This window comes from Myxine glutinosa, chromosome 10 (genome assembly GCF_964187855.1).
Source record: "Myxine glutinosa chromosome 10, kmMyxGlut1.1, whole genome shotgun sequence".
Classification (NCBI taxonomy): Eukaryota; Metazoa; Chordata; class Myxini; order Myxiniformes; family Myxinidae; genus Myxine; species Myxine glutinosa.
The window spans coordinates 123566939-123593161 of record NC_136270.1 but is presented as its reverse complement, the minus strand read 5'-3'; the positions used below and the strand labels follow the sequence as shown (position 1 = coordinate 123593161).

Below are 26223 nucleotides of genomic sequence, written 5' to 3'. Positions count from 1 at the left end.
GGACATTTGATGCCCCAATGTTACGCCCTGAAAAGGAAAGATCAGGTGCGCAGTCAAACTAGTGCAACTCCGAATGCATTGGCCAATGCGAGAAATCGTCCTTGGAGGACAGTGCCTTGTGAAGGTTCCCATGCCAAAGTTATGGCATCACAGAACGACCTTGTCCAAGAGGGTTACAAACCTTTTATTTCAGAGGGGTTTGTGTCACTGGATGGGGACTTAACGAATCAGAGACCTGTTAGGGTATTGAGGGACACAAGAGCACATCAATCTTTGATGCTTGAAGGCATTTTGCCATTGTCAGAGAACATGGCATCTGGTGTGAGTGTTCTTTGACAGGGGGTTGGTGGCTATGTTAAAGCTCCTCTTCATGTCATCCATTTGAAGTCTGATTTGGTGTCAGGACCGGTCACCGTAGGTTTACAAGCCACTCGTCCTGTGGAGGGAATCTCTTTTATTATCGGGAATGATTTGGCCGGTGGTCGAGTTTCTGGTAATCCAATGTTGGTTGAAAAGCCCAGTATGGAATATAACACCGCACAGTTAGAGCAGGAGATTCCGGGTATCTTTCCATCCTGTGCAGTGACTCGTGCTATGGGTAGGAAGCACTCTGAAGAGAAGGAGAAGGAAGGCGATGTGGATTTGGGTTCCTTAGAGGTATTGGAGGAAAATTCAAAAGAGGAAATGGAGTGTCCATCAGAGACATCTGGGAACGAGGTAGAACAAACGGTGCTGGTCCGAAAGAGACTTGTTGAAGAACAACACGGAGATTCGGAGATCCGGAGTTTGATTGATAAAGCCGTTACAGAGGAAGAGGCTATGAAGATACCTGTTGGTTACTTCATGAAAGGGGAAATACTCATGAGAAAATGGAGACCACCGGAGGTGCCAGCAAACGATGAGTGGAAAGTTCATTACCAAATTGTGGTGCCAACGCCATACCGGAAGGAGATATTGAGTTTGGCGCATGAGACACCTTTGGCCGGGCACCTTGCAGTGAACAAGACTTGTGACAGAATATTGGTACATTTTTTCTGGCCAGAATTGCGACGTGATGTGGCGGAGTTCTGCAAATCTTGCCACTCTTGCCAGCTGGTGGGAAAACCTAATCAGAAAGTCCCATCCGCACCTTTAAAACCAATTCCAGCTTTTGAAGAGCCATTCAGCCAAGTCATTATTGACTGTGTAGGCCCTTTACCTAAAACTAAGGCTGGACATCAGTATTTGCTGACCATCATGTGCGCTTCCACAAGGTTCCCAGAGGCAGTGCCTCTTAGAAAATTACTGCGGCAGTTATTGCAAAGGCCTTGATTAAATTTTTCACTTTGGTTGGCCTATCTAAGGTCATCCAGTCTGATCAGGGTTCCAATTTCATGTCAACGATTTTTCAGCAAGTGGTACACCTGTTGGGAGTGGAGCAAGTAAGATCAAGTACTTACCATCCCGAGAGCTAAGGGGCCTTGGAAAGGTTTCACCAGACATTGAAGAATATGATCAGAAAGTATTGTTTTGAATGTGACAAGGATTGGGATGAGGGAATACCCTTATTGTTGTTTGCTATGAGGGAATCTGTTCAGGAGTCATTGGGGTTCAGTCCTTTTGAACTTGTGTTTGGACACGCAGTGTGAGGACCGTTGAAATTGGTGAAAGAACAGTGGCTACAGGAGGAGTCACAGTCAACAGTGGTGGAGTATGTGTCAACGGTTAGGCACAGATTGGCAAAGGCTTGTGAAGTTGCGAGAAGCAACTTGAAAGTGACACAGGATAAAATGAAAGTGAGACATGACAAGAAATCTCAGATAAGAAATTTCAGTCCTGAGGACCGAGTGTTAGTGTTGCTTCCTGTTCCAGGTCAGCCACTACAGGTTAGATATTTTGGTCCCTATGCAATCGAAAGGAGGGTTAATGAAACAGATTACGTGGTGACAACTCCCGATCGACGGAAAAAACGGCAGCTCTGTCATGTCAACCGACTGAAGAAATATCATGAGAGGAAGCCGGTGGAAAAAATGGTTCCTGTCTCACCTGTCGTGCCTGTAGTCGGGGTGCAAGAGAATCCAGAGGTTGAGGCCGGTGTGAAGTTTGATAACTTTGATGACCAGGCTTGTCCCAGATTGACGAACACGGAAGTGTTGAGTCATTTAGATGAGAAATTAGGTCATTTGACGAGGGAACAACAAGGACAACTATCCAGCCTAATTTTTGAATTTGCACATTTGTTCACAGATGTACCTGGTCGTACTGACTTGGTATATCATGATATTGAGGTGGGGGAAGCCACTCCTGTGAAACAACACCCCTATCGCATGAACCCTGTGAAGATGGAGTATCTTCGGAAGGAGGTTCAGTATATGTTGGAGAATGACATCATCGAACCAAGCAGCAGTGAATGGAGCTCACCATGTGTGTTGGTTCCAAAACCCGATGGCAGTTTTTGCTGTTGTACGGACTTAAAACGGGTTAATGCAGTGACCAAGACCGACTCATATCCCATCCCGAGGATTGATGACTGTATTGATAGAATAGGCCCAGCTAAATTTGTAACTAAATTTGACTTGCTGAAAGGGTATTGGCAGATTCCTCTTACTGATAGAGCCAAGGAAATCTCGGCTTTAGTCACACCAAATGGGTTGTATCAGTACACGGTTCTTCCCTTTGGATTGAAAAACGGGCCTGCTCCATTTCAATGGCTGATTAATAAGCTTATTGCAGACCTTGAGGGGGTGGAGGCTTATCTGGATGATGTCACCATCCACACCATGACCATGGAAGATCATATTAAACAAATTCATGCATTTTTCAAGAAACTGACTGAGGCAGGGTTGACCATCAACTTATCTAAGAGTGAGTTTGTAAAGGCACAGGTGGTGTTCCTAGGCCATGTAGTAGGTCAGGGTCAGGTGCAACCGGTGACAGCCAAGATAGAAGCCATTCATCGCTTCCAAGTTCCAAAAGGGAAGAAGGAGCTTATGAGATTCTTGGGTATGGCTGGTTCGTACCGGCGGTTCTGCAGGAATTTTTCTGATGTGGTAGCCCCTTTAACGAATTTGCTGAGGAAAGAGACCAAGTTTGTTTGGGATGACAAATGTCAGGCTGCCTTTGCCCACGTCAAAGCAATATTAATAAGCTCGCCTGTCCTAGCAGCCCCGGATTTTCAAGCATCTTTCAAGTTGGCCATTGATGCAAGTGATGTGGGGGCTGGGGCAGTTCTATTACAGGAATATGAGGATGGAGTGGATCACCCGGTGTGCTACTATTCCAAAAAGTTTAACAAACACCAGGCAAATTATGCCATCGTGGAAAAAGAGACCCTTGCTCTCCTGCTAGCGTTTCAGCATTATGAGGTGTATCTAGGAACTACTACCTTTCCTATAAAAGTCTTCACTGATCACAACCCCTTAACCTTCATTCCAAAAATGAAAAATAAAAATCAGAGGTTGATGAGATGGAGTTTGGCTTTGCAGGAGTTCAACTTGGAAATTGAGCATGTAAAGGGCAGGGACAATGTCGTTGCTGATGCTTTGTCCAGAGTGAACTAACTTTGGAAATTCCTGGAGGTTGTTTGGAAGTTTTGTTGCTTTATTTTGGGGAATATTAATTATTGTTGCTCACGTGAATTGATCCTTTGGGAGTGAGTTTTACTTTTGTTTGTTAAAAGAGTTTTTGCATGCAAAGAAAGTTTTCACTATGTTCCAACTTTCTTTCTTGAGGGGGGGGGGAAGTGTTACGGATTCGTCACTTCCGTTGTTGTGGTTCTCATCCACTGTAAACATTTTTGGTTCAATGTACTATTATTGTTATCGTTTAAGTGAAAGAGATTACTGTTTTCAAAAGGTAAAAAAGTTAGTGTTTTAAAAGAAACCGGAAACCGGATCGGGAACCGGACGAAGAAGACGAGGAAGAGGAAAAGGAGGCGGAGCAAGTGAGGTCGGAGAAGGAGCCAAGCTGCGTTGAGGTTTTGAGCAAACGCTGGCGAACGGGGGTCACGAGTGAACTTTGGGTTTCCTGGGAAAGGGATTCCTGCGATAGAGTTGTTATCGCTGTGACAGATAAACCTGCGTGACAGGTTTTGCGGTTCATTCCGAAGAGAATCATTGGAGTGCCGTTACGTCTCGAGAATGGACCGTTGGCCATTTTGCCTCGCGCCTGATTTCGCATCGCTCCAGGTTTTTCACCTTGCTTCAACCATTTCACCGCATCCAGACGTTAACCTGGTGTGTGTGTGCCACGTGGATTTTGAGAGTGAATTTGCGGTTGGCCGATTGGGAGCCGTTGAATGTCCATACCCGAAGGTGTGATTTCCCAGTCGCCTCTTGAGGACGCTTTTGCCTGTCTTTGGCAGTGTGACTGTCAACCGAACGGGATTCTGGTCTCGATACACCATCGTTCTGACGATCACTGGAGCGTGGAATGACTTTGACTTGAAGCTGGGACAGAGACATTGGGAATGTTATTTTCACTCACTTGGAGCACAGTGAGTTATATTGTACGAAACTGATGGTACCATCATAGGAATGATATATTGGTTGTACAATTGATTACTAATGTTTTTGTGCTGTTATTCTTGTGTGACCTTAATACAATACTTGTTTGTTGGTAACAAGTGGTGTGGTTTCACCATTCATCTTTGACACACAGAATAACACATCTTTCTGCCGTGACTTCTCTCGGGGCTCGGAGGTACAAGGTGACCGGGGTTTGGGGAGGAGCACGTAACACATCGCAATCATCATCATCACAATCATCGCAATCTTCACAATCATCACAATCATCGCAATTGTCAAAAATATAACAATTATCACAATCGTCACAATCTTCACAATCATCGCAATTGTCATAAATATCACAATTATCACAATCATCGCATTCTTCACAATCATCGCAATCTTCACAATCATCGCAATCTTCACAATCATCGCAATCATCACAATCATCGCAATTGTCATAAATATCACAATTATCACAATCATCTCAATCATCACAATCATCACAATCATCGCAAGCTTCACAATCATCGCAATTGTCATAAATATCACAATTATCACAATCATCGCAATTATCACAATCATCACATTCTTCACAATCATCACAATCATCGCAATCTTCATAATTATCACAATCGTCGCAATTATCACAATCATCGCAATCTTCACAATCATCACAATCATCGCAATCATCATAAATATCACAATTATCACAATCAGCGCAATCACAATCATCGCAATCTTCACAATCATCACAATTATAATCATCACAATCTTCACAATCATCACAATCAACACAATCATCACGAGCCAAAAACCAAAAAATTGGCAAAATCAATCAGCAGTCTTGACGGCAGCAGATATGAATAAAGCTTTTTACACTGTACCCGCCATATTCTCGGAGAATAAAAACATCCTCCACACCCACATGATTAGCATCTGTCTACTTATTAAGCTCAAATAAACAATCACCACAAGCTCTATTCCTTCAGACTTCCAGGCAACAGCTAGATTTCAGAATCATTGGAATCAATGAATTACAGAATGATGATTATTTTTTTTTTTGTTGTTGTTGTTGTTGTTGTTGTTGTATACTGAATCGAGGCTCGTGAAAGAGCTAACATTTATTTCACAAACAAATCAACCAGACAAACAAAATATACAAAAAGAGGGAGGGAGAGACAAGATGGAGAGAGAAGGGGAAGCACACAACACAACATTTGAGAGCAGGGAGAAGTGTGGGAGGGATAGGGCTTGGGGGCAGGAGGCGTGGGAAGGGGAAGGGGGGGGGGGGGGGGGGAGAGGTATAAAACACAAGGGGACCGAAATTAGCGGGGGTAGAAAAGATCAAGGTTTTGGATGGGGGAGGATAAGAGATGGTGGTGAACAGCTGTTTTAAAGACCTGGAGGGTGGAGTGGGATTGAAGAGAGTGAGGGAGTTTGTTCCAGAGGCGGGAGAAAAGAGGAATGAAGGAGTGAAGGTGAGCAGAAAGTCTTGATTTTGGCAGTTTAACCATAAGAGGGTTGCAGGCAGATCTTGTGCGACCTGTAGGAATATTTGGGGGACAGAGCCCAGAGAGAGCTGGGGGTGCAAGGCCAGAGAGGAGTCGGTAGAAGACGGAAAGACCACCAACCTGCCTGCGGCGAGTGAGTGAGAGGCCCTTGGAGTTAGCTTCATCGCGGGAGATTCCAATGATTCTGAACGCTTTGGTTTCAACAGCGTGAAGACGGGCTAGGTGTGAGGCAGGAGCAAAATTTTAGAATCATTGGAATCTCCCGCCATCGCGGGCTAACTAAGCTAAAAGCTAACTCCGAGGGCCTTTCACTCACTCACCGCAGGCAGGTTGGTGGTCTTTCTGTCTTCCACCGACTCCCCTCCGGCCTTGCTCCCCCAGCTCTCTCTGTGCTCTGTCCCCCTAATATTCCTAGAGGTCGCACAAGATCTGCCAGCAACCCTCTTATGGTTAAACTGCCAAAATCAAGACTCTCTATTCACCTTCACCCTTTCATTCCCCTTTTCTCCCACCTCTGGAACAAACTCCCCCACTCCCTTCAATCCCACTCGTCCCTCCAGGTCTTTAAAACAGCTGTTCACCACCATCTCTTATCCTCCCCCATCCAAAACCTTGATCTTTTCTACCCCCGCTAATTCACCCCAGATTCACTTTTTTCGAAATTCCAACTTCTTTCCTGGAAGTCCTTGCAGTGTCCATATGTTGTATACCTCTCCCACCTCCCCCCAAGCCCTCTCCCTCCCACAGTTCTCTCGATGTTCCTGCTCTCAAATGTTGTGTTTGTGTCTTTCCCCTTCTCTCCCCATCTTGTCGACCGCTCCCCTTATTACATGTTTTATGTGTCTGTTTGTCTTTCTGTGTGATTAATATTAGCTCTTTCACGAGCCTCGATCTTGTATACAAAAAACAAAAAAAAACGGCGTCCCAGAGGACTCTGTACTACCTCCCTCACTCTTAAATATATTCCTCCCAACGCCTCAAGCAGAATCACTACTCTCCACATCTGCATATTATGATCTAAACATTGCCTTACAACATCCAATTTTGTTGACACGAACAATACTTCAACAATAACGCGATAAACTTGGAATTTGGCCCATACCGCATCACGTGACTGCATCTCTATCCAAATTCTTTGGAACCCTTTTCACCACAGACAGACATGAATCCAATGCACATCCAAACATTTATTACCATTTTCAATCACAAACTTCTTGACAGACATCCAACATGACTGAGCATCACCATAGATACCCATGTACACAACACACAGATCACCTCACTGCCAAGACAAACTACAAAATCAACAAAGTAAAAACACTCAATAATTTGAACACAAATAATCACTTTTATCAACCTGCGGACATAGCTGGGCCACCACTCCTTCGGACCAAAATATACAAAAACTCGAAAAATACAACACAGAGCTCCCAGGATAGCAACAGGTTACACAACATTTACAAACATACCCACTTACATGCTGATACACAACTACCCCCAAATGTAATCCACCTAAATATGAAATGCACCCAATTCATCACCTCCGCAGCTCAACATCCCTCTCCCCAAAATCCGCTTCTCTGAAACAACACTTTGTTGTGAAATGAGAGTCCATCTGGCTGGACTCCAGTGAGGACACCACCCCTCCCTAATCCAATATCAACATATGCTCCAACCCACACCCAACATGCCCCCTCTGTCTATTGTCCCCACAAACCTCCACACATATTATGACTGGCTGCTCCCCCTGGTCCATCACAGACACCTCTTCAATGACAGATCTCTGGGACGTGTCCGGCAAGTGATGCTGGATACTTGAGTTCCGCCGTTCTTTTCCCTTGATGAGAAACCCAAACAACAACAACAACACCAACAACAACAAAAACAACAGGTAATATTTGTTATGTTTATTCAAACAATGACGACGTTAGTGAGGCCTGAGGGACACACTGGCATACTATCCGAGTGTAGTCAACAGCTGCTTACAAGAACGATCACGTGCATAATTTATATTTCTGTCTATGGGTAATTTACTCCCTAAAACCCAGTGGTAAGAGGGGACAATTGAAACAAAGAAAGGGGAATAGGGAGCAGGGCAAATAAGAATGGAGAATGGTGATCAAATAAGGGGGGTGGGAATATCAGAGGATGGAGGAGGAAGTGGTAAAGAAAACAACAACAACACAGTTGTTGGTAATTTAGGTCAAACAATTGTAATAAAACAATTGCAATAATTAAAATTAAAATTGTAATAAAGTCAAAATAAAACAATTGCGTGGCTTGCGGACTTCCTCTCTAGTCGTAGTCAACGTGTAGCCCTGAATGGGTTTCTCTCATCTCCCCTTCCTGTTCAGGCTGGAGTTCCCCAAGGCAGTGTTCTGGGCCCCGTGCTTTTTCTGGTCTTCATCAATGATCTCTCTGACTCTCTGGAAAATCCTCTCTATCTCTTTGCTGACGACTCTACTCTCTGTCGCTCCATTCTTCATCCCTCAGATCGGCAGTCTGCAGCCTCCTCACTCTCTGCAGACCTGGACAAAATCACAGACTGGTCAAACAAGTGGAACATGTCTTTCAATCCTGACAAATCTCACACTCTCACTGTCTCTCCGAAAAGACCGTCTGGACAACCCTCCCATCCACTTTCTGAATAATCCTCTCCAACAAGTTCTGTCACTCAAGCTTTTGGGTCTCACTATCTGCCATGATCTTTCCTGGGAAAACCACATTTCAAATCTGGCCTCCAAAGCCAGTCGCCGACTGGGCATCCTCCGTCGTGCGAAGTCCTTCCTTGGCACATCTGAGCTCCTCACCACATACAAGGCTTTCATCCGCAGCTCAATGGAATACTGTTCTCCCCTCTGGGCCGGTGCTCCTGCCTCACACCTAGCTTGTATTCACGCTGTTGAAACCAAAGCTTCAGAATCATTGGAATCTCCCGCGATGAAGCTAACTCCGAGGGCCTTTCACTCACTCACCGCAGGCAGGTTGGTGGTCTTTCTGTCTTTGACCGACTCCTCTCCGGCGTTGCTCCCCCAGCTCTCTCTGGGCTCTGTCCCCCAAATATTCCTACAGGTCGCACAAGATCTGCCAGCAACCCTCTTATGGTAAAACTGCCAAAACCAAGACTCTCTGCTCACCTTCACTCCTTCATTCCTCTTTTCTCCCGCCTCTGGAACAAACTTTCACACTCTCTTCAATCCCTCTCCTCCCTCCAGGTCTTTAAAACAGCTGTTCACCACCATGTCTTATCTTCCCCCATCCAAAACCTTGATCTTTTCTACACCTGTTAAAACACCCCAAATCCACCTCTTTAAATCCCGAACTTCTTTCCTGAAATTCCTAGTAGTGTTCGTTTGGTTTGTAGCATGTACTCCTCCCTCCTCCCCCAGCCCTCCTCCTTCCACAGATCTACCGATGTCGCTGTTCTCTTCTGTTGTTGTGCTTGTGTGCTTCCCTCTCTCCCCCTCTCGTCTCCCGCTCCCTTCATCGCATGTTTTATGTGTCTGTGCATGTTTTCATGTTCAATGTGTTAGCTCTTACACGAGCCTCGATTCTGTGTAAAAAAACAAAAATGAAACAGAATGTGGGAGTGTGGGAGACTTGCTCGAAGTGTTGATGTGGAAAGGTTGGCAGCTATGTCGCTCATATGATCTCTCGCTACACTGTAATACAATGTGTTTTATTCAAGGAGCCGTTTCTGCCTGTCGTGCTGCAACTTGAGAACGGATTGACAGATTTCAATGAAACCAATGACCATGGATTCAGGGAACTCCCAGGAAGGTTTGTGATGCAAACATAGATAAATAAATAGATAAATAAATAAATAACGGAGGAAGGTTTGTGCATTGGCGCATGCGGTGAAACTGCAAACGCCAACTTGCGAGTCAGTCAGTCACAGTCTCAGTGTCTCTCAGTGTCTGTCTCTCTCTCTCTCTCTCTCCTCTCCTCTCCTCTCCTCTCTCTCTCTCTCTCTCTCTTAATATTCCCATCAGCAAAGTGAGTGTATAGCTATTGGCCATTGTATGTACCGTTAATTTCACTTCTTTTGAGCAACACGTGGGATTACTTGATTCCTGCACAGTAATTTGCACAAATATTACCTACGGTGAGTAAGTGAAAGGCCCTCGGAATCAGCTTCATCGCGGGAGATACCAATGATTCGGAATGCTTAGGTTTCAACCATATGTAGCTGAGCTAGGTGTGAGGCAGGAGCACCAGCCCAGAGGGGAGAGCGGCAATCCATTGAGCTGCAGATGAAAGCTTTGTATGTATGTGGTGAGGAGCTCAGGTGTGCCAAGGAAGGACTTCGCACGATGGAGGATGCCTTGTCGGTGACTGGCTTTGGAGGCCAGCTTGGAAATGTGGTTTTCCCAGGAAAGATCATGGCAGATAGTGGGACCCAAAAGCTTGAGTGACATAACTTCTTGGAGAGGATTGTTGAGAAAGTAGATGGGAGGGTTGTCCAGTCAGTCTTGTCGGAGAGACACAGTAAGACTGTGAGATTTGTCAGGATTGAAAGACATGTTCCACTTGTTTGACCAGTCTGTGATTTTGTCAAGGTCTGCGCAGAGTGAGGAGGCTGCAGACTGCCGATCTGAGAGATGAGGTATGGAGCGGCAGAGAGTGGAGTCATCAGAAAAGAGATAGAGAGGGTTTTCCAGAGAGTCGGAGATCATCGATGAAGACCAGAAAAAGCACAGGGCCGAGAACACTGCCTTGGGGAACTCCAGCCTGAACAGGAAGGGGCGATGAGAGAAATCCATTCAGGGCCACACGTTGACTACGACCAGAGAGGAAGTCTGCAAGCCATGCGTGGAGATTTCTATGGATACCATTGGAGGAGAGTTTGGTGGGCAGGGTGGGGTGCCAGACCGTATCGAAGGCACGTGATATGTCAAGGGAGACAGCTCTGATTTCCTGTTTGGCATGGAGGACCTCCATCCATTGTTGAGACAGCAGAAGCAGCATGTCCAGAGAAGAATGACCTGGTCTAAATCCAAATTGATGATCCGGAATCAAGCCATTGGAGAAGAGGAAGGATTTGATATCCGAAGCAATGATGGATTCCATGACCTTGCTGATGATTGGGAGCAGGCTGATTGGTCTGTGGTTGCAAGGATCTATTTTTGCACATTTTTTGCGAAAAACGGTAATGTTGGCTGATTTCCAAGCAGGTGGCAGATGACCTTGAGCAAAAGAGAGGGTGAAGAGAATAGAGAGAGGGTGTGAAAGAGCAACAGAGCAGGATTTTAGGACCAGTGGTCTGATGCCGTCTGGTCCAGTTGCAGAATAAGTCAAGGTTTGACAGTTTACGTAATCCCCAACATTGTTGCATGAAAATCGAAAAATAAGCACTGTATATTCGTTCAATATACCGTGGCAATGCACAGCCTAGTTTTATTTTTCCAATTAACAACAGCCGTTTTTTTTTAGCAGTTACTCAAAGATTGATATTCCCGTTAGCGAAGAGATTGGTCTTATATGCTAGTCGGTGAGGAAGAAGAAGCTGCGATTTTGGGCATTAACCCTTTAACTGAAAGCCTGGTGTTAGATTAACGGTTAAGTTGGCTAGCTTAAGATCTTACGCTCTTGCGTTTTAGCCCCTGTCATGCCATTAATTAACACCAGATGGGTTGACTCAGCCCGTCATCCTTCCGAGGTCAGCAAAATGAGTACCCGCTTACTGGGATGAATGAGCCATTCGAGCATCCTGCGTCGGAGTGCTTTGGCAGCGCTATGCATCTGAAGATGCAAAAGGAGTGGAATTCTTCCTTCAACTGAGTGATAGAGGGTTTGACGGAGCATTAACACCCGGAACATCAGCCTCTCATTTCTCAATTGGTACATTGCTTCCTGGAAAAGTGTACAAGACTACAGAAAAACTGAAATAATCAACTTTATGATACACACTTGTACTAAAGCCATTCTGTCGAACTTTAACTAACACGTCCAGATATACAGCAACAGTACAATCATTACCCACTCTTGTTTGCAATCAGACTACCTGGATAAATCTTGTAAAGCAGCCGATCACAAAGGTTATAGTTAACCACACAAATATCATCAAAAAAGTTAGTTAACCACACAAATATCATCAAAAAAGTTATAGTTAACCACACAAATATCATCAAAAAAGTTAGTTATCCACACAAATATCATCAAAAAAGTTATTGTTATCCACACAAATATCATCAAAAAAGTTATCGTTATCCACACAAATATCATCAAAAAAGTTATCGTTATCCACACAAATATCATCAAAAAAGTTATCGTTATCCACACAAATATCATCAAAAAAGTTATCGTTATCCACACAAATATCATCAAAAAAGTTATCGTTATCCACACAAATATCATCAAAAAAGTTATCGTTATCCACACAAATATCATCAAAAAAGTTATCGTTATCCACACAAATATCATCAAAAAAGTTATGATTAACCACACAAATATCATCAAAAAAGTTATCGTTAACCACACAAATATAACCTATGTAACGACACGTTTGAGACAATATTTTAGTTAATCCGAATTTTTTCTCCTTCATCAGTTTTTGCATTCATGAAAATTCACAGAAAATAAGAAAAATGTCCGCCAATAAGGGGCTGCAATTCCCACCCATGGGAATACCTTTAACCTGTTGAAAGATTATCCCACAAAAGGACACAAAAGTATTAAATAAAATAAAATTAACAGCATCCTTAAACTTCTGCTTATCAAAACAATGAAAAGTTGAATATTTATTTTTAGAAAAGAATGCTCTATCAAAACCGACACATAAAAACTTATTAAAAGAGCTAAAAACCTTGTCAATTACTTTGAGGAGTAAATCCCTTACTTGTGCTAAATCCAAATTTGTATAAATAGTCGAAAACTCAAAAACCTCAACTGACTTGATATTGAGGCATCAAATCCTATCTAAGAACTCCAAAATACAATTAATGCTCCAGAAAGTGTTAACACCAGAATTCTTCTCAATTGCCAAACAATATTTCCTGAACTGTTCCCAAACAACTTGTAAACCTGAGTTAACTATAACCGATAACTGTTTGGTACATTGTGAAGATACATTGCCTGGCACCAGCTATAAACCTACACTTGTATGGGTTCTTATGAAGATTTGGGATCCAGAAAAGCCGAGGAATACAAAGATTTACCTCTTTATACATTTAATAATGAAATTATTAACTAAAACTCCCTTATGGTCAGAGATAATATCCTGGAGCGACTTATGACAAGGAACATATGTGCTATTTCCTGTACTGGTGAAAGTAACCGGATCAATGCCGAACCCTCTTAATAAAACCTCCAGGTAAAACTTTTTACAAACCACAACAAAATGATTAACGGCCTTATCCGCTGGAACACTGGTTTAGACCGACCCAGTGAAAGGAAGCCCTGACTACTAAAAAACTTAATCCTATTTTCCAGGACTTCCACAACTCTGTTAAACCATGCATTAAAACTGTTTACAGACAACTTAAACTTGATCCACATTCTGTTAACAAAATTAGAGACAGAATCTACAATTTAAGATCTAATGCAGCTCCAAGGTTGAGTTACTGGTTCCCTATATTTTGCTTCCATTTTCATCAGATCCCTAATTTCACTTTTACCAATAATATTCAAATCCCCAGAAACTTCGTGTCCACAAGGATCAGACAAAAAGGGGGAAGATGAACATGCACAGCCAGTCTCCAAAATGTCCTTTACCATATCTATACCAAGAGTTTTAATAAATTTACTGTAATTGAATAAGGACTGTCCGACGGTCTTAGTGAAGGTGAAATAAATCTTTAATGGGGCTCGCTCCCTAACTTTATCGGGTAATAAATTCTCTATACTAGTATCCCTAAAAATAGAATGAAGTCGAAGCTTATCTACCTGTTTGCTAGAAAAATCGCAAATTAAGAATTCGTGTATCCCATCAACTTTGGGATGAGACTTCTTTGTAAGAACCCTGCTACAAAAAAGAAGAACCACCTTTAGAGGCCATTTTTCCCTGCGGAGCAGGGGTTGGCCTTTTTTGGGCACCGTGGTCCCCTTTTTGAAGCAATGTTTTATGGCCGGATGCCCTTCCTGCCGCCAACCCTGTTAGTCGCCCCTTGCGACACGCAGGGAATTACCAGTGAACATGTACTCAATTTGCCGACCCCGGAAGGATGACAGGCTGAGTCAACCCCCCTGGTTGATTCAGCGATCGCCCGGGATTCGAACCCAGGATCCTCGGATCCCAAGCCGGCACCCTAACCGCTAAGCCAACACCATGCTGTACCCTGCTACAAAAAGCTTCAATCAAAAACGAACACATGTCGTATGAACCTGCTAAGCTCCGGAGAATGTTAGCTAAGACTTGTTTGGAACATGACCTCAGCAGAACATAAAAATCATGAAAAACCTTACCTTCATAAAAACCTTTCGGTTTGTCAATTATCTCTGAAATTTCCATTTTTGGAGCTGTACGACCCCGACTACGACGCCCATGACCCCTAGGTCTCCTACTGATTTGATGAGCAAATACTCATTACCGGAAACATTGCCTGGAGTAACTGACCCAGTACCTTGTACCCTATCATTAAGGCCCAAAGGATAGATCACACATAGGGTCCTAATCCAAAAGTCTTCTTTGCGTTCTAGCTCAACATTGCACTCCTCTATATGATAAAAATTATTAACATTAACTGAATCTATAATAACCTGAATAGAACAACGACTAAAATCATGCCCAACCTCATTGAAATGATTATATAAATATGTCTTAATACCAGACGATACACTAAACCTATGTCCATTCAAACGCTGATGTAAACATTGAGTATTTCTTCCTTTCTGGGTACTTCTGAGCTCCTCACCACAAACAAAGCTTTCATCCGCAGCTCAATGGAATACTGTTCCCCCCTCTGGGCCGGTGCTCCTGCCTCACACCGGCCTTGCTCCCCCTGCTCTGTCTGTGCTCCGTCCCCCAAATATTCCTGCAGGACGCACAAGATCTGCCAGCAACCATCTTCTGGTGAAACTGCAAAAATCAAGACTCTCTGCTCACCTTCACTCTTTCATTCCTCTTTTCTCCCGCGTCTGGAACAAATTCCCGCAATCTCTTCAATCCCACTACTCCCTCCAGGTCTGCAAAATAGCTGTTCACCACCATCTCTTATCTTCCCCCATCCAAAACCTTGATCTTTTCTACCCCCTTTAAAACACCCCAAATCCACCTCTTTGAATCCCCAACCTCTTTCCTCAAATTCCTAGTAGTGTTCATTTGCTATATACCGTGTACCCCTCACTCCTCCTCCAGCCCTTCCCCTTTCCACAGACCTACCGGCGTCCCTGTTCTCTTCTGTTGTTGTGCTTGTGTGCTTCCCTCTCTCCCCCTCTTATCTCCCGCTCCCTTCATTGTAGGTTTTATGTGTCTGTGCATGTTTTCATGTTCAATGTGTCAGCTCGTACACGAGCCTCGATTCTGTATTCAAAAAATAAAAATAAAAGTTTTACCAACATATTGCAATCCACATTTTCCACAGATAAATAACGTACTTTGATTTACATCAACATTCACAGTCAACAACAAAAGTCTTCCCTGTCACATGACAGGCAAAAGTTTCACAAGGTCTAAAAACTTTACAACACAAACATCTCTAGGAATTGCACTTTTAAAAAACAGCTTTACAAGAACTTGACAACACATACTGACTCATACTGACTCATACTGACACTATGTTTTTTCGTTTTTCGTAAGCCTGACATTATTGTCGCTTTTTTCGGTTTTTTGACCTCGTCCAGTTGGCTCAGACCAGACAGAAGAGACAGGTTGACCAGGATACCTATTGGCGAGGAGTTGCCTCGCTTAAGGCGGGCGTTATCCGGTATAGAACTAAAAAGTTCTCCCACCTACACTGACAATGCCTATAGCGTTCAGGGCATGACAGCCATTACCCAGATCTTAAAACCGGATCAAAGTCAGCAGCTGTTTGTTTTTCGTGAACACGAGGGCTGGCAGCTCATGCCCTAAAAGGGAAGAGAAAAATATGGTGCAGGTAAGAGGGGCTAGGGGGGGCAAAGGAATTAAAAGGGGAAGTAAGAATAAAGAGAGTTATGATAGAAAAATATACTCAGAGGCAAAAGTTAGTGTGACTTGGAATTTTTTCATTGGTAATCTTGTGAATGAATTTTTGGATTTGAACCAGAGAAAGAGTGTGTTAAAATGGTCGAAGAAACGCAACCAAGCAGTTGTTGTTCGAATTGCACGAAATTTGCAAGAAGCATGACATATTCGAGAAAAATGGCCAGCAATGTTCACTTTAAAAGGCCAGACAACCAGACGCTTATCATTGCCACTCAATGCAGTCTTAAGAAGTGCAGAAGCCAGAAAAACACCTCTATTCATCATTCTGGAACAAGTTCGACATGCCACGCCTCGGGGAAAATGACAGATGGAGAGCTATCGGTATGCTTCAGTCTGGTACCTCGCAGCGTGATGTTGCTCGTCGATTCAACGTCCATAGAAACACCATTTGGCACAGCTTCACCGAGCTGACGGTAGGACACGTGTCTACAGGTGCACAGGTGAACGTTACATCAGGCCATGTGTTCTGGAAGGGGATCGTTTTGGAGGTGGGGGCGTTATGATCTGGGGTGGGATAACAGCTGCAGCAAGAACGCCAATGATTGTGATTGAGGGGAACTTGAATGCTGTGAGGTACCGAGACGAGATTTTGCAAATGGCCGCTTTACCGTTTTTGCAACAGAACGGCCCTAGAGTGACGTTTCAACACGATAATGCCAGACCACACATTGCTCGAGTTGTACAGCAGTATCTTAATCAGAACAATGTTAATGTGTTACCCTGGCCTGCAAGATCCCCTGATTTGTCACCCATTGAACACGCCTGGGATGAAATGGAGCGACGTTTACGACGTCATCCGAATCCTCCAAAAACGCTGCAGGAACTCCACCAAATCCTTCCTCGGATATGGAATGATCTTCCCAAGGACTTTCATCGACGTTTAGTGGCCTCAATGAGGCGAAGGTGCCAGGCCTGCATCAATGCACAAGGTGGACACACTCGCTACTGACTGTGTGAACTTGCTTGTGAACCCCCTCTTGTGTTGTGGCTCATTTGCATATGCCAGGTGCACTGTTCTTATGGACTGTTGATCGTTACCATACCTTGAAACATTTGTCTTTCCATGTAATAACATTTCATTCGCGGCAGTAAAAGTTTAACACTGATTCTGTTTGTTGTTTGTGTGTCACAATAACTTTTGCCTTTGAGTATAAATAACTGAAAATAACAATAACAACAACAATAATAAACTGATGTAGGATTAGTGGGGCGGCTTAGCCCAAATATTCAAAAGAATTGTGCATTTTGTGAAACAAGCACCAAATTTGGCACAAATGTACATTAATATGTTGCGAACATTTTCAGATATTGGGCCACTTGAAATTCCGTAATTCTTTTTTTCAAATTTTTTCAAATTTCGTAATTTCAAATTTTTCGGGTGACACCGTCACAATTTCGGTCTTCGAGGCCGGCCGATAGGCAAAGTGTGACCGGAAGGGACGAGGTTCCCCTGACCACGTGGCCCTCGATCTGGGAAGCGAGAGGCGTTCCATTAGTGGACGCGCCCCTCACGCCCGACTTTTGGGCGGCCCCGGCAGGCCGTTTGTTTTGACGTTCCGTGACAGGCCCCGCACCCCCACCTCCGGGCCGACCGGAAGCTTGTGCTGAGTACATCATACCTGAACAACTCAGTGAGGCAGAACACAGCAGTGCACACCAGGGTGACCCCTTCAGTGCATAAACCAATTAACCTGTCCACTGCAGGGCATATAGAAATGAAGTTATTTTCTGCATATAATAATAATACAAGTTCAGTTCTATATAACAATTTCTGTTATCACCACTACCACTACAACTACCACTACTACAAGCTTTGTCTGGAATTTTGTGGACTAACAGACAAACAGACATACAGACAAGCTGGGATCAAAACATTACCTCCTTCCACCATTGAGTGTAGAGGTAAACATCATGGAAATTATATCATGCCCTAGATTTAATTCATGCTTACCCGTGTATTTGCTTCACTGGTTCACAAGGTCTTTTGCATACATGTAATTCAGACTCTCGTCTTCATTGCTGACCACACAATGTTCGCAACATATTAATGTACATTTGTGCCAAATTTGGTGCTTGTATCACAAAATGCACAATTCTTTTGAATATTTGGGCTAAGCCGCCCCACTATATCGGCCGGCCTCGAAGACCGAAATTGTGACGGTGTCACCCGAAAAATTTGAAATTACGAAATTTGAAAACATTTGAAAAAAAAAATTACGGAATTTCAAGTGGCCCAATACCTGAAAATGTTCGCAACATATTAATGTACATTTGTGCCAAATTTGGTGCTTGTATCACAAAATGCACAACAGGTTTGCTATGCTGCTACACTAGATTGCATTATTAGCCTTTCGTCGAGGGATGAGGGAACCTTTGAGACCTCGATGAAGGGCAATCACCCGAAACGCCAGCTGTACTTTTGCTTCCCACAATGCTTTGCACGCCAGTGATAACTCTCAGCTGATAAAAGCGACAGTTTGCAATGATTTGGTATGACCATGAGGTATAAACGAGAAAGGAGGACAACATGAATCACACATCACATCTTACACAAAAGCTTCAAAAAGAAGTTAAAGGAACAGAAATAATTTTGCACATAACATGAAGAAGCAGGACACGTGGACAAAAATATTCTGAAAACAAATTGTAATCAAGAGTTAAACAAGCATCCGGAGTATTGCGCTGCAATACATGTCCCCAACGGCAGTCTGTCGTCCCGAAAACTGTTGGGGAAATTACCAAGGGGTTATTCACCCACAGGTTCTGAATCGTTCCCAATCGCTAATTACCTCAGGATGGGCTCTCACCTGTGATTCGCACTCGGGACTTCGATTTATACACCTTGCAGACAGGTCAGCAGAAGCACGAGAAAATAAGTTGTTGATGAACCTTTTGAGTCGCTAAATATCAGTAATTTATGATATTTTCCGGTTCACGATCAATGATCGATGTATATATATATATATATGTTGCTCGGCTTGGCTCCGCCCCTCCCGAAAGCGCGCGCTGTGTCGCGCTTTTGACGTTCGCGAGACGAGGCTGAGGGCGCACGGTGCGGCTTGAGGAGAACTCTAGAATAAACGAGATATCCATTTTTAAAAAATATTTTCGTTTAATTAACGATATCTGCCAAACCACGTGCCCTATCGCAAATTACAAAAGGACATTTTAGTGCTGAACAGGTCTGTGAAGTTTCCCCTCGATTGGATCAAAAATGACGGAGGAGCTCGGTTTTAAAGGTTCATGCTTAAAAACGTCATAACTGTGAAACCATGTGACGCATGACGTCATGCTCGCTGGCTTTTTTGTTCGTCATGGGTATGCGATCCTGCCTGCAAAGTTTGGCCTCGATCTGTTCAGCCGTTGCAGAGAAAAAGGGGTTTTCATGTTTTCACGGAAAACATTATAGGCGGCCGAACGACGTGACCCGTGACGTCATAATTACCATTAAAATATTCTACAGACCGAGTCCCCCCTACGTTGAAAATTTGATCTCAATCGGTCCTATTATTGCAGAGAAAATCTTTTTTAAAGGAAATTAAAACTTAAAATGGCACTGAGTTAAGGATCATCAGAATTATCAGAATTCCCAAAGTTCAAAGTGCCATAACTCTGTCAAAAATGATCGAAACGTCGTGAAGTTCGAACTTGATCTGTAACTTATCATGAGGAAACCATGTGCCAAGTTTGAAATCATTAGCATTAAGCGTTTAGAAAAAAATTCCGGAAAACTGTTCTTTGCGTGACGGACTGACAGACGGACAGACGGACAGACTGACGGACGGACGGACAGACGGACTGACAGACGGAGCGACGGCGTGCAAACCTATAGTCCCCTCCGGTGTACACCGGTAGGGGACTAATAAGAGCTTTGGGGACAAATGCACTACTCGAGGCCACAGGGAGACGGACATCCGTCGATTGGAGGTTTGGAAAAGCCGCGCAATGTCGGTCTGTCTTTCCCGAGGAGAAATCAAACTAAATTTCAACAAACGATTCCGAACTCGGTGTATCTGCCTCTCCGGGCCAGATTTTGGAATCCCCAAATTGATGAGGCCCTACTTTTTCTACAGCTACTCTTGATGAGGCCCGACAGTTCATAGAGGAAACCAGGTGGTTGTGTGAGGAAGGAAACCTTTCCATCGCCACAAGTACATTTCAAATTAGGACGGCACTCAGTAGAGAGCACACCTCCACCTGGCTGAACAGTTTACGTTTTGTATTCCACTGATAGGCCGGATCTACATCCAGACATAAACCAAAATCGAATCGGCTTGTTCTCGTCAACTGACCAACCTGTCCTGTGTACACACACACACACACACGTACACACACACACACACACACACACACACACACACACACACAACCTCGTTTTTTCATTTCTGTTCCTCACAATTCTATCTCTCTCTTTTATTCACACACACACACACACACACACACACACACACACACACACACGTACACACACACAGACACACACACAGACACACACACACACACACACACACACGTACACACACACAGACAAACACACACACACACAGAGATTACTGGAATTATAGATAGATGTACAACAATCCTTTAAATTATTTATATTTAAGTTTAGGAACAACCGATACTGTACAATTAATTAAGTGTGTGTGTGTGTGTGTGTGTGTGTGTGTGTGTGTGTGTGTGTGTGTGTGTGTGTGTGTGTGTGTGTACGTGTGTGTGTGTGTGTGAATAAAAGAGAGAGATAGAATTGTGAGGAACAGAAATGAAAAAACGAGGTGTGTGTGTGTGTGTGTGTGTGTGTGTGTGGATAAAAGAGAGAGATAGAATTGTGAGGAACAGAAATGAAAAAACGAGGTGTGTGTGTGTGTGTGTGTGTGTGTGTGTGTGTGTGTGTGTGTGTGTGTGTGTGTGTGGATAAAAGAGAGAGATAAAATTGTGAGGAACAGAAATGAAAAAACGAGGTGTGTGTGTGTGTGTGTGTGTGTGTGTGTGTGTGTGTGTGTGCGTGTGTGTGTGTGTGTGGATAAAAGAGAGAGATAGAATTGTGAGGAACAGAAATGAAAAAACGAGGTGTGTGTGTGTGTGTGTGTCCACCATAACCCATAACATAACTAACATAACAAAACCATGGAACCTAGTGGCCCGAAACTTTGCATGCATTGTAAGGGAACTCCGAAGGAGAGCTGTGCCACTGATACAGTGCCCCCTTGTTGGTTAGAGCAGGAATTTGTGATTTGTTCATTGTGCCGGCAAATACTCCCTTACTCTCCGTGAAGGTCACCGTGGGGTCTTCAACGTCCAGCGACTAATGCTGACACATGGGACGCCAGTTTAACATCCATCCGAGGGACGGCACATACATTGATGAATCACCCTGCTTGTGAAACACCGGGATGAAAGTTTATAGCTGGGTCGGGATTCGAACCCAGACTGGAGAGCTTCGAGGCGAGTGTGCGTACCATCCTGCCAGCCCTTCCTCATATTGTTGCAACACATACTTTTTGAGTGTGTATATTTTACGACCATTACATTCCGTACTACAATACAAATAGAGCGACCTTTGGATGGGAGTAGTTGTTGCACCCTGATCCTCGAACACGTTAATATTGTTATTACCTCAACCAGCGAAGGCGGACGGAGGTTATTTTTTCACCCGTGTTTGTCTGAGAGCAGGGTATCTCAAAAAGTTATCGACGGATTCGGACAAACTTGGTGGACAGGTTGGGTGGTGGGTGACTAGGATGCATCGATTCGATTTTGGTGAAGATCTGGAGCCAGATCCAGATAGGAGAATTATAATAATAATAATAATAATTCATTTATTTTGTATAGCGCTTTTCCAGAAGCCCAAAGGCGCTTTGACAGAGTGGCAAACATAATGCATAACAATACATGAAAACAACAATTGCAAAAAGACAAGAATCAATAGGGAAATATTTAAAGCAAAAGGAGGGAGAAGGAGAAGAGATAGTCAGGGGTTAAATGCTGTGGGTTGAATGTTGAATGCAGTGTTGAACAGGTGGGTCTTTAGTGATGTTTTGAATGTGGTGAGTGAGGAGGAGTCTCTGATGGTGTGAGGTAGTGAGTTCCAGAGGGTGGGAGCAGCGATGGAGAAGGCCCTGTCCCCCCAGGATCTGAATTTGGTCCGGATGGGGGGGGGGGGGGGGTCAGGAGGTTGGTACCAGCAGAGCGGAGGTTGCGGGTGGGAGTGTGTCTGGAGAGGAGGTCAGCCAGGTAGGATGGGGCCAGGTTATGGAGGGCTTTGTATGTCAAGAGGAGGATTTTGTACTGGATTCTCTGGGGGATGGGGAGCCAGTGAAGCTTGTAAAGGACGGGGGTGATGTGGTCACGGGTCCGGGAATGAGTGAGTAGACGGGAGTTCTGAATGTATTGGAGTTTATTGGTGATTTTTGAGGGTGAACCATAGAGGAGGCTATTGCAGTAGTCCAGACGGGAGGTGATGAAGGCGTGGATGAGGGTTTCTGCAGCCGTGGAGGAGAGGGATGAGCGGAGACGGGCAATGTTTTTCAGGTGAAAGAAGGCTGACTTTGTGATCTGTTTAGTGTATTTGTCGAAGTGATTAATTATATAATTATAAGTTATATTATAAGTGATTAATTATAAGTTATAAGTATATAACTTAATTATAAGTGATTCTTTACCATTTAGAGATCAAGACAAAAATGATACATAGCACACGATATGTCAAAAGTTGTGGATAGATTCAGACAAAACTTGCTGGATGAGTTTGTGTTACAGCCTGAATTTCTAACAACTCAGTGCCTTCAGAAAGTATTCACACCCCATGAGTTTCTCACATTTTATGTTACAGCCTGAATTTAAAATTGATTAAATTGAATTTTACTGTCACTGATCTACACATAATACCACATAATGTCAAAGTGGAATTTCATTTTTAGAAACTTTGCAAAATAATCGAAAATGATACACAGAGATATCTAATTTACATAAATATTCAACCCCATGAATTAATACCAGCACCTTTGTCAGCAATTACAGCTTCAAGTCTTCTTTGGTATGTCTGTATCAGCTTTGCACATCTGGATTCGGGACGTTTCTCCCATTCTTTCTTGCAGATTTGCTCAAGCTCTGTCAAGTTGGATGGGGAGCGTCAAGTTGGATGGAAGAACAGCAATATTCACGTCTTTCCACAGATTCTCAATGGGATTCAAGTCTGGACTTTGGCTGGGCCACTCAAAGACTTTCACGTTCTTGTTCTGAAGCCATTCCAGTGTTGCCTTGGCTGTATGCTTGGGGTCATTGTCCTGTTGGAACATAAATCTTTGCCGCAGACTACGGTCTTTTGCACTCTGAATCAGGTTCTCCTGAAGGATTTCCTGTATTTGGCTCCATTCATTGTCCCCTCTATCCTTAAATTTATCCCAGTCCCTGCTGCTGAAAAGCATCCCCATAGCATGATGCTGCCACCACCATGTTTCACCATGAAGCCTAGATTTGTGAAGTGCTGATTTTCCTTCTGACAGGTTCTCCCATCTCAGCCAAGGAACTCTATAGTTCTGTCGGAGTGGTCATTAGGTTCTTGGCTCTCTGACCACGGTCCTTCTTGCCCAGTTACTCCGTTTGGTTGGCCGGCCAGTTCTAGGAAGTGTGTGGCTAATTCCATATTCTTTCCATTTCCTGATGATGGAGCTCACTTTGTTCTTGGAAACTTTCAACACTAGAAATTGTTTTATACCCTCCCTCAGATCTACGTCTCCTCACAATTCTATCTCGGAGTTCTACGGACAGTTTCTTGGAAATATGGGCTTCACCCAAATCAGTAAACAGTTGACTGGATAAAATGATCGTTCAATTTGTCACTGGTTAAAATGACACAATCCTTGAATTGGCCTAGTATCTGTCTGTCTCAAATGTTGCGTTTATGTAAATGGGCCCAGCTAGCTGTTTAATCCTCGAGTCATGTCATAAATGACATCATAGCATAACGACCCTATAAAACACAATGTCAGTTTGTCCCGCTTCGTAGGTGTGGGTTTTAAAGAAAATCTTTTAGCACGAATGTGTGTTCACTACGGTCTATTTTTGAGGATAAAACAAACTCGAAAATCATTTTCCATAAAAGAGTAATTATGTCTCTTTAATTGGAATTGTAGACGGTGGCTTGCAAACTGAGCCTCAATGGCGGTGTACAGAAGCGTTTTTTTTAAAATAACAGTAAATACAAGGTGGACGGAGGTGAAATTTGTTGCACGTGATGTGCAACGAATGCAGAGTAAAAGGAGTGTTCATTTACATCTGTATGATGTCGAATAGACAAAGAAGATATCAGCACACCTGACACTAGTCCGAGGATTCAGACTTTGGGACGCTCACGAGGCTGCACCGTCAAATAAAGTGTCCCAACCTGTCATTTTCGATGGACATTTTCAACCCCAAAGACCCAATAAACCCCAAACACCAAAAATACCCCAAAGACCCAAAATACCCAAAGACCCAATAAACCCAAAATACCCCAAAGACCCAATAAACCCAAAATACCCCAAAGACCCAATAAACCCAAAATACCCCAAAGACCCAATAAACCCAAAATACCCCAAAGACCCAAAAAACCAAAATACCCCAAAGACCCAAAATACTGAAAAGACCCTGATGACCCAATGGACCCCAAAGACCCAAAGGAGTGTGTTTGTGTGTGTCAGTGTGTGTGTGTGTGTGTTTGTGTTTGTTCGTGCGCGCATGTGTGTGTGTGTGTCAGTGTGTGTGTGTGTGTGTGTCAGTGTGTGTCAGTGCGTGTGTGTGTGTTTGTTCGTGTGTGTGTGTGTGTGTCAGTGTGGGTGTGTGTTTGTTCGTGCGCGTGTGTGCGTCAGTGTGTCCACCTTTAAAGCATTCATGTCTTTTATCCCCATGTAGAGTACTTACTACTGTTCACGACATTGTATTGAATATTTGAAACAGCTGAGCAAATCACTTTAAAACGTGTTCGTCAGTATTTTTTTGGTAATTCCAGGTCATTTCCAGGTCATCCAGGGCATTCAAATCCAGGTCATTGCGGAATATAAGAGGACATGGTGACTTGCATAATAAAGAATATCGGCGAATTATCAATTTGAAAATTATGCTGGTTCAATAAAATGAGACGAAAAGTTGGGGTTTGGTCGAAGCTACCCACCTACCTTAGTCGAACGTACCTACCTACCTTAGTCGAACCTACCCACCTACCTTAGTCGAAGCTACCCTCTCGATCTGTGCCTAAGCGATATACAAACAGCAGCTCTTTAGGAAACAATAAACCAACGAGAACCAATCTCGGTAGAGAGCACACACCTCCACCAGGCTGAACTGTCTACGTTTTGTATCCACTGATAGACCAGATCTGCATCCGGATAATCACCAAAATCGAATCGATTCGTTCTCGTCACCGAACCAACTCATCCACCAAGTTTCATCCGAATCCGTCCAGAACACCCAGGCAGACTCACAGTGGTGAAAACAGACCGCATCCACCTTTTGTGACAGAGGTAACAATTCGGAGGTGATTAATAAATAATAAACATCACACCCAGTCCAGTGCTGATTGAAGGAGAAGCCATTGATCGTGATTGGTATGGAAATAATCCGTCTCGTATCCAAAGTGTACGATTAATGTCATACAAGATAAAACAATTAATAAAAGAGCTCAAGTAAACACACCAAGTAGGAAAAGGTGAAAGGTTAAAACGACTAGTAAAACATACTACTACTGTACTACTATAATGGCTCCAAATCGACCACATGAGGTTTACATGTCCACATCCCTCTACCCCGAGCATCCTCTTGGTGGACCCCACAGCCTTCATGACCCTTACATGTGAATATTAAATTAAATCATAGCGAGGACCCAGAGAGAATGTACGTACATGTGAATATTAAATTAAATAATAGCAAGGCCCTGGAGAGAAAGTACGTACATGTGAATATTAAATTAAATAATAGCGAGGCCCTGGAGAGAAAGTACGTGCATGTGAATATTAAATTAAATAATAGCGAGGCCCTGGAGAGAAAGTACGTACATGTGAATATTAAATTAAATAATAGCGAGGCCCTGGAGAGAAAGTACGTGCATGTGAATATTAAATTAAATAAT

General features: G+C 43.5%; 1 protein-coding gene across 3 annotated transcripts in view; it reads right to left on the bottom strand.

Moving 5' to 3' along the window:
- The window catches only part of LOC137433801 (Y+L amino acid transporter 2), a 144526-nt gene that overhangs the window by 91767 nt on the left and 26536 nt on the right, over positions 1 to 26223 (bottom strand). The window lies entirely within an intron of this gene.